The sequence below is a fragment of the Nothobranchius furzeri genome, chromosome 13, assembly GCF_043380555.1.
Source record: "Nothobranchius furzeri strain GRZ-AD chromosome 13, NfurGRZ-RIMD1, whole genome shotgun sequence".
Classification (NCBI taxonomy): Eukaryota; Metazoa; Chordata; class Actinopteri; order Cyprinodontiformes; family Nothobranchiidae; genus Nothobranchius; species Nothobranchius furzeri.
Genome location: NC_091753.1, coordinates 26,546,410 through 26,556,148, shown reverse-complemented (window position 1 = coordinate 26,556,148; position 9,739 = coordinate 26,546,410). Strand labels below are relative to the sequence as shown.

The following is a 9,739-nucleotide window of genomic DNA, read 5'->3' as shown; positions in this document are numbered from 1 at the left end:
GAGTAGGGCTCCACGCCGGGGGAGGGGCACCATCAAACGCAAGCTTATGAAAAAAAAAATATATATATATATGATAAAGACAGATTTCAATTAGAAGATGTGCAAAGCAAGTAAACAGCATGTTTACAGAGAGAAAACAATACAAAAAGGAAAGGAGATGGACCCATCGACATGTATACGGATGGACCGTGTCGCACCCCCCCCCCCCAGCAGCACACCTGCGGAGGATGCCGCGGGCACAGTCCTGGCTCCGAAAAGGCGGCAGGAGTCTGGGACAGTAAAGAGACAAAAGAAAAAACAGCGGGATGATGCTGTTGCTTCGATTGCAGGTAAGACAAGTAGCCTATTTTAATGGAAATTCTGAATTTTTTATCCATTTCTAATTCTAAACACATGTCGTCAAGTTCAGAGGGTCGTTTGACCTAGCTTAAATTCGGATTTGTTACTCCTGTTAATCTGTTTTTGGTCAAATTTTGCCTAGTTTGGTATAAGCATGCTGCTTTTCAGGACTTTTATTTGGTGTTTTTCGTTCTCTGCTTCCGCACATTTAACATTTTGACTCTATCTGCGTGGTTTGGACAGATTTCGTTCTCTGCTTCTCCAGTCTGTTAAAAGTATAATGCGCCACTCTGTCCCGCAGCCTCCCGTCCACCTACCGGGCGTTCATCAGTAGCTGAGTGAGAGAGGCTGAGAGGGAGAGAAACTCAGAGAAGCTTTAGAGCTTTTTTACTGCTGGAGAAAAAAAACGTAGCAAGTCATCATCTTCCTAAATGCAGTTATTCTCTTCTGAATCAGCACTTCTTTAAAGAAGAAGAAATAGTTAAATGCAACAAAGGGAAATATCCTTTTATTCAGTCTGTTCATGCGACTTGTATCAACAAATAAGTCTGAACAGTGTTAAAGGTTGTTCATCTAAAAATAAACCTTTAAGAGTTTGAAGATTTTTTGTTTTAATAAGTTCATCTTAAAACATCTTTCTCAAGTAAAATAAAGTTTCCTCTGTGAGGTCAGATAGGCCCATCTGTGCTGTTTTGAAACAGAAATAAACAAATGAATCATAGTTGTCCACCCAAATACTTAAATATCACAAAAACAGGAAGGACAAAAACACCGTCAAGGTAAAGTAAGACATTTTATTTTTAAATAAGTGGCTGTTTGTGATTAATCATGAGTTAACTATGGACATGATTTATATCATTATTAAATAGCCTATGTGGCGTATAGGCTATGTAACTGAGATTTAATGTGAAAAATTAGACAAACCTATTTTCTAATTAGGTATTTGCTCTATGTTGATATATATTTCATAAACATTTACGAGCCAAGGGGAACATCAGCTGCTGATGGTATAATTTGAAGAAAATAGTCCATTATGCTAACCTCCTCCCTTCATATTCAGAATTTTCTAGTTGTGTATAAAATTTGTATATTGTGCCTCTCTAGTTCTTAATAAAGGTTAAATTGTTTTGAATTTAGTCATGTCACATGCCAGTGATTTATAAGCCAATATAAACCTATAATAAATAATCTATTGCAGTATTTTTTACCATGGTTTAAAACTTTTATCTTATTATAGAATGAATATGACAAATTATCTTTTTGTGTCTGAATGCAGGCTCAATGAACAAGTACATTCAAGGAGGAGCTCTCGCCAAAAGATCAGATCAGCCCTCCACCAGCAGTTCAAGAGCTCAAGATCAGTTGTCAGCCATCACGTCTGAACATTCTACAACATCACCCAGCCCTGACCAGGAATTACAAAGTAAAGCACACCTACAGACCGAGCACAGCCCACAGCCAGCACTTCTGAAGGCAGAGTGAGTCCTGGATCTGAAAAAGCATCTGAAAATTACATTGGAGAAACACGTGTCACATCCGGTGCTTGTGGTGTGTGGATCTGTTACATAGTTCTAAATAATAACAATATGGAGTTCCTGTGTTGAGTATGTCACTTCCTTCTCCGTTTATCTGCACCACCGTTTATGTGACACGCCACCATCAGCGTCAGCCTGAAGCCGGCAGCCATTGGCGAAACGTAGCGTCAAAAACAGGTAACAAAACCGTTTCTGTGTTTTAAAAAAGAACGACAACATGGAATTAGAAATAACGCACAGCAAGAACACACCTAAGATGTTCAATCCTACTTTTTGGAAATGATAAGCAGTTTGTGCATACAAGAGAATTTAAGAGAATTTAAGGCGAAGTGCTTGCACATACTGTGTTATTATGGGGTTTTTTTCTGTGCGGGGGGGGGGGGGGGGGGATGCACACGAAGCCATTGTGCTTAGGGCACCAAAATAGCTAGCAACGGCCCTGCTTATTGTGGCCGGGTGGAATGTGGTAACAAGCAAGTACGGGGGCGGTTGTGTCATCCGTCTCACTTTTGATTTGCCAGTGATAGACCACGAGGGTAACTTTAACCGTACGGAGGCGAAGAGGAGGCGAAAATTTGATATCAAGTTCAAAGAGAATGTGCGCTGCAGAACACTCTGGGGAGCAGTAGTAGGGGTTGTAAGAACTAGTCGACTTCACTATAGTGACTTTTTATGCCTGTCATCGACTAGTCGCTGTCACGTGATAATGACCGGCAAGATGCAGCCCTCGGAAAAGACAGCAGCCTGCTGTCAGCAGGTGACAAGCTCCTGCACTCGGGGGGCAACGCGCTGTGCCAGAGCGTCGGTACTGACACACGATCGTTCATGTCGGTTCATTTCCTTTAATGTTTTCTGTCTTTTATTTGCGCCTGATGTGTTTCACTGCTGTGGAGCGGGGCGCATCACCTTGTCCTCCGGTGACGCACCTATCACTGATGCGGCCGCCAAGCAGCGAGCACTCCGCTGTTTTTGCGGTCGGTAGATCTTTTAGAACTGCAGCTCAAAGGTAACTCATAAGGTGAATATATATGAACCCAGGTAGCAGTTTTTCTTTAGGATTGAGAGGAGATGCAGGAAGATAATAAACAGGCAGGACAGAAAAATAGTCAAATAAAAACAAGTTAGTTTTTGTACCTGGTGGTTGCAACAAACAGACACCATTGAAGGTAATCAGAAGTGAGGAACAGAAAATGAAATAATTATTTTAATGTTTAGAGCAGCAGGAACACAGAGAGGCTGCAGGTGCATCAGTGAGTTTGTGGCCGCTGCGCAGAGGGAGGGGGGAGAGGGCTGAAGCAGAAACTACCGTTGTTAAAAGAAATGTGTTTAACTTGGATAATGTGGGCGCATTTTTAATTGTCAAAAACTCCAGCGAACCATTAGTTCATTTTGCTCAAATAGAAATTGAGGCCTGCCTCTAATTCTGGTCCTCCTCCCAATAAAGGCCTGGAGCTTGATGAGCTTGAGTCAAATACAGGCCCGGGCCTGTATTAGAGGATTTACGGTAATCTTTTTTTTTTCCGTGTCCTGTCTGGCTGTGAAGCAGAATTAATGTCTGAATGCTGGTGACAAGCCTCACATATTTACTCTCAGGTGGAGCATCAAAGCTTCGACTTTTAATGTCACGCCTGATACTTAAAACTTTATTGTTATTGTTTTTTTGAATGCTTTATAACTCTGACCAGACACGGAGACAGAGGTTGTTGGTCTCTCTTCCGTTAGACCAAGCACGGGTACGGAGTAGATGGAGTTAAACACCTTTTAAGTTGACAGAACGAGGAGACAAATGATCAGAAGTCCATTCACTGTTTCGCCGCTCATGAGGGGGAGAGTCTCTGCAGCAAGTCCCGCGACCTGCTCTTGCCAGATGCTTCGGACAGACTCTCGCCGTTCTGCTGAAAACGGCTGATTTTTATTGAAGATTACAGGAATGTTACATACGTAGTTTGCCATACACACACGTAATTCTGCCATCTGCACCTGCAGACGCACGTCAGCTAATAGCCTTGTTAATGAAAGACCAATTCATCCCAAGGACATGCAACCTTGAGATGATCAGGACACATCCTGCAACATCCTTTGCTAACAAAGACAGTTGTTCTTGTATTGAGGAACTGAAGGAAGGAACGCTTTCACTCCCTTATGCAGCTGTTCAGCTTGAGCAGAAAAGGCACAGAGAGGTTTTCGATATTATAACAAGATTCCATGAAAAGGCATATAATAATGTATTTATGATAATATATAAGGAGCATAAGTGAGAGATACATATTTGTTCATATAAAAGAGCTTATAATAATATATGAAAGAGCTTATATGAGAGATATATATTTTCAATCCCCCTTTTGAACTCTTTTAAGAGTTCAATAAAGATATAAGAAATCAAAACAATAACACCAAATTCCATCAAAAAGAATCCAATAAGCAAAGTTTTAAAATACCAATACAAACAACCAATCAGATTACATTTACTCATCTTTCTAGCAGTAAACTAATACAAAAAACATGATCATACTTTCAACTGAACATGTTACAACATGTATGGATCGCATGCAACTCCATATGAGGGCGAAAAACCCTAATTATCATATGTTTATAGGGAAAATTCCCCCATGTCCCCCCATTTGTCATATCTCAATTTTGGGGCGAACACCTGTTGGCATAGAGTGTGCATGCCTAGGACATCAATGATCAAAAGAAATAAAAACAACACAATCAAAAAACTCATAGAAATAAACAGTTTAAGGGATTGTTACAGAAATCACTCAATATTCTCACACTCTAACAACATCTTCTTCATCATGAGAGTCATCACTTTCATCAGAGGGTTCCCCTCCCAAATAGATTTTAGGATTGGCTAGTAACAAGGGCATCTGGATAATTGGGTCAGCAGGTGGAGGGTGTAAAATATTACCCTTGTAAAATAAATGAGGGTGTTAAATAGAACCTTTGTAGAATGTTCATAGGGTGGTTACTTCTTCCCCCTGTTGAGGTCCCTTCACTGGCTCCAGGCAGCTGCAGGGGGTGATGATGTCAAGATTCTCGTCCTGCAGGATGTGGTGGCAGCTTGGCATGCTACTGCAGTCAGCTACTTCTCTTCCTGGCTTTTGGATCCTTTCTCTGGTTAGGCAGATGTCAGCTGCTTCTCTTCCAGGTTAGGCTCCTCCCGTCCAGCCGGACAGCGTGTGATGTCCTCTCCGTGATCCTGTATGGCCCGGTCCACCTCGGTTCCGTCCACTTCCTTTTGGTGACTTTTAGCAGGACCCAGACGCCTGGCACCGAAGACGAAGCCTCTTCGTGTGTAGTTTTGGTCCAATGAAGGCTTTCTCGGCTTGTGCAGTCCTTGATCTCGGCAGATAGTTGGTAGGAAGATTCACACTCCGGCCGGACCAGAAGTTCCCCGGACCGATCGCCTAGGGATTAGAGGTTATGCACAAAAATGTCCTAGCTCTTACTGACCCTAGCCTCTGATACCTTCAACATCAGACACATACAGTTACGAACAGCAAGCGCAATTAAAGGTACAGTGACATCACGACATGGACACACACAGACACACAAACACATACACATGCACATACACAGAGAGAGAGGGAGAGAGTAAGAATGTGTGTGGGAGAAAGAAATGAGTGGGATCCACTTCGCCACCAGCATCTCCACCTGTGTCACAGAGAAAAATTACAAAGAAATTAAAACACAAAGCAAACAACAATAATTCAATGAGTATAAATGATCAAACTAAAATATACAACCATGCATGGGTTTTATAACAGTTCCGGCAACACTGGAGAGGAAGCCTTGTACAATGAATTCTTAAGATGTCCTTCATCAATTAGAGGTTATAACCAAATTGTTTCAGGATCCTGAATTTGAATTTGAATTGGTTAATTTACTCAGAATAGTCCAATGTCTTTGTTGATGTTTCTCAAGGCTCGGCCATGCCCATATAGATAAATAAACAAACAAACAAGACAAACACAGTCAAACACACGGTCCATACACGTCTCTGTGCCCTCACACACCAAGCAAATGTCAGACTGAAGCGAAAGTGTGAAATACTTAACCTAACGCTAAATCAGTGGAAAGAAAAAATAAGACCTAAAGCGTGTAATCAAATTAATCCAACAAAACTTCCCATAACTGCCGTTCTAAACTCATGTTGCGGTGTGATCTCTCCAATTAGAAATTAGGACAACCACTTTTACTATCAATTCAACCAAATAGTTTCAGGTTGTCCCTTACCTAAACTACCTGTCTTTCTTACCTTCTTTCTTTCTTTCTTTCTTTCTTTTTTAGGAACACTACTCGCACAAGAAATCCTAAGAATTAATTCACTACTTAAGGTTAATTCATAAATAACGAAACTGCAGTTACAGGTTTGTTTGTGCATAGTATTGGTAATCAGCAGTTTTTTTCCTTATCTCCTCATCTAGAAGTGTTTCTGTGCTACTCCTCCATCTATAACACAAGTTAGTATCATCCTTAAAGCATCTGAAATTAAGCTGCATTGCTAAATCAATAACGTGATTTGTGCTAAGAAATACTCCCCTATCCTCTTCCTTTTTCCAGTGGCGCTGAATGACAGATTTTAGATCAATTTAACGTTTTATCACTATTACGTTTCATTTAATTAATTTTGCTTTTTCTCTCTTATTTTTGTCTATTTATTTATTTATGTTATTTACTTATTTATCATGCCATCCTGTGATGATAATCTTAAAGACTTGTTAGCCAATTGTCGTCAAAAAGGCCAATTAAAATATTATGTTAAAGATTTCACAAGATAAAAATGTGAACATAATTTTTATCGAATGAGGGGTACCATTATTCAATATTTTTGTAACACTATTTTCTACCTCACTATTGTCTCGGATGAGATGTTCCATGAATTATTTAGTCAGCTGAATGCCAAATTATTCATTTAATGTTTATTTTTATGCAATGAATGGAATGGGATGGAACGTTACTATAAACTGTCCGGAAATTTGCGCATGTTTGCTCGAAGGAGAAAACTGTTGAAGCCTAAAGCGTTCTCCTAGACTTATAAATAGACACCGTTTCCTTAACCAATGAAAATAAGTGATGACGCCGATGAATGACTTTTTGAAAAGAAAATAAGGCTTTACTGCATGTCCGCTGCAGCTGAGAATCCTAAGACAATAAAGATTATATTGACGTCCAATGGTGAGTTGGGCTGAAATCCAGGTTACTAATCCTATTATTTATTTATTTATTGATATTATTATTATCTTTTTTTAGGCTAACTTTCTCAGTTAACTATGTTCTACAGTAGTTTAGTAAATTTTCCACAGTTCTGACATTTCATCAATTCAACTGGTTGTTGCCAAAAAGCCTTGTTCATTACCTGACTGCAGCAAGCACTCTTTTACTGGGTGTAACCATAGGAAACAGTCTCTTTAGAGCCTCTCTTTGTAAGTCCAGGATGACCACCGTCATTGATTAAAGTTCACATGTTAGCACACATGCTCCCCCTTTTGTACTTTGTTTCATCAGCAGCAGGGCAAATAAGTTTCTGCCTCTTTGTCCATCTTGTAGTGCTCCCCGTCTTGATGTTATAAGTCACAGTTTTTGGTGAGGGCTTCCAGGTTCTCTTTGTATAGAAGTCAGACCCAAACATTCTTTGCAGCTGGTTGTGACAGGCCCACCCAGTAAAGTTCATGCCTCCACAATGCACAGCAAACGTTTTCCTTAAATATGTTGATTGAGTTGAAAGGACAGAACTTTCTCTTTTACAAATCAAAATCAACGAAGGTTTCTAATATTTAGTCAACTTTATTGACTCAAAGGTAAATCTAGACTATTTCCTATGCACAATTTTTCTGACTCGTCAAATCGGTTCTACACAGGTTTTAAACTTTAGGCACAATCTATCCCAAATGCAAGATCCCTCCTTTCATTTTTTATTTATCTATTTTATTTTGGGAAAATAACTACCAGTTTTTTACTCAAAACAGCCTAGTACAGTTTCTAGCCAGGTTACAGGAAATAATACTTAGTTTATCTGTTTTTTCATTATTCAGCGTCCCAAAATCCAGCCATTAACGTTAATGGTTCTTAAAGTTGAGGTAAGACAATTATTGGATTTTGTTTTATAGCAAGATTTAACAAATATTTTATTTCCTGACTGATTATTTGTTAATTTTATGGTTTTCATAAAGATGATCCTGAGAGGTTCAGAGCTGCTTTTCGCAGTACCCTGTGCTATTTTTAGACTACGGGACTCCTGTGTGTAAAAGTGGGTGGAGTCAGGTCCCCAGGCTGAAACTCCAGTCATTCTCACTAAATCTGTCCGAGAGGAAGGATCTCCTGAATACCCTAACCAGAAGCCTTAAGGTACGTCCAAAACACCGAAAAATATCCTTTCTAAAGTCACAAATTGCTTAAAACTGCATGTTACACAGAAAAACTGTGAGAGCGAGGGAGTCCAGCTGACTCCACGGCCCATAATCAGACAAAATACTTCCTTTATAACCACGACCATACAACTTTTGTATTTTAAAGGATTTTCTTGTCCTCACACTAACGATAAATTCTTTTTCTATTGTTTCCACAGTCTCTCGAACTAAATAACCGTCTAGTAAAAACATGGACCGCACCCTGTTTCTCAAGCAGCTGCTCCCTCTATTAAAAACTGCGTCATTCAGAAGATCCAGCGAAAGCAGCATTTACTTCTCATGCAAGAAGACACACATTCACTCATTCACAAGGCACAGAGACATTCTTTGTTTGTCACAGTCTCTTTTTATTATTATTATTATTTTTTTAAGGTAAGTCAGTTCGTCACTTATTTATTCTCTCTCTCTATATATATAATATTTTAAGCACAGAATTTATTTAACACTGCACTGGTTATTTTCAGAATTTAATGCTTACTATGCTTTTAAGCAGGCCTTATGTAACATTAGAGCAAATCCAATTGCAATTTTTTTGAGAGCGCTCTGAGGAATAGTTTATATATTTATTTTCTGCAGATCTGTTTTGATTTTACTGTTTAGCAGCTATATGACTATATTTCTAAAATAAAGCTGTCATTTACATCCTTACTTGCGTTTCTTGGTGGTTTTTTCCCTTTTTTCATCTCCAGGTCACTTAACCCCCAGATCGGGGTCACTCACATGCTGCCCCACACACAAATGATTATCACGCTTCTACACTACATATGTATATATATGTATACACATATACATACATACACACATACATATGCATATGTTACTTTAAAAACCTTTTATTTATTAACTTATGGTGTTCTGTTCAAAGACTGATCAGAACAGGGTTGCAGAATTTGAATTTTGCGTAGCTCCAAACATTAATTTTTAGCACTGCAGTGTAATTTACATATACGAGTTGCAACTTTTTAAAGCTCTTATTATCTTATTTATTTATTTTCTGGTACCGCATCAGGCCTTCACACACACACACACACGGAGCTCCCAAAACTCTGCTCTGCATTCTGCACTCTCCTAGTGCTGCACTTTCAATCCAGAGCCGTAAGCAGCCTCTTGCTGCGCCTCACACACACAGGCTGAACTCAGCTTACACACACAGTGAAGCTTGTCTACAGCTGTGCCTTTTTTCTCTCGATTCTGCAGCCTTCACTTCCCAAATCTTTCTCCAGTTACCTCTACTGTTAACATCTACCCCTTTTTTCTTCATCGCCTCTTCCGCTGACTTTCTCAATAAAACCTTATTTCTCGTGGCTTCAACTGGGCTGCTTGTCATATTTAAACATTGCTCATTTTATGCAAAAACAGCCAAAAGCACGCAGAAATAGCCAAAAGCACTGCTCTCTTCACACAGAAGCAGTCAAAACATTTATCATCTTATGCAAAAACAGTTACCTCAGA

General features: G+C 39.5%; 1 long non-coding RNA gene across 1 annotated transcript; it reads left to right on the top strand.

Annotated features, from left to right (window-relative positions):
- Positions 1–7,300: 7,300 nt before the first annotated feature.
- On the top strand, positions 7,301–8,935 carry LOC139062484 (uncharacterized). The gene is made up of 2 exons (XR_011516021.1): positions 7,301–8,225; positions 8,446–8,935. It is a non-coding gene; the product is annotated as an uncharacterized lncRNA (long non-coding RNA).
- The last annotated feature ends 804 nt before the right edge of the window (positions 8,936–9,739 follow it).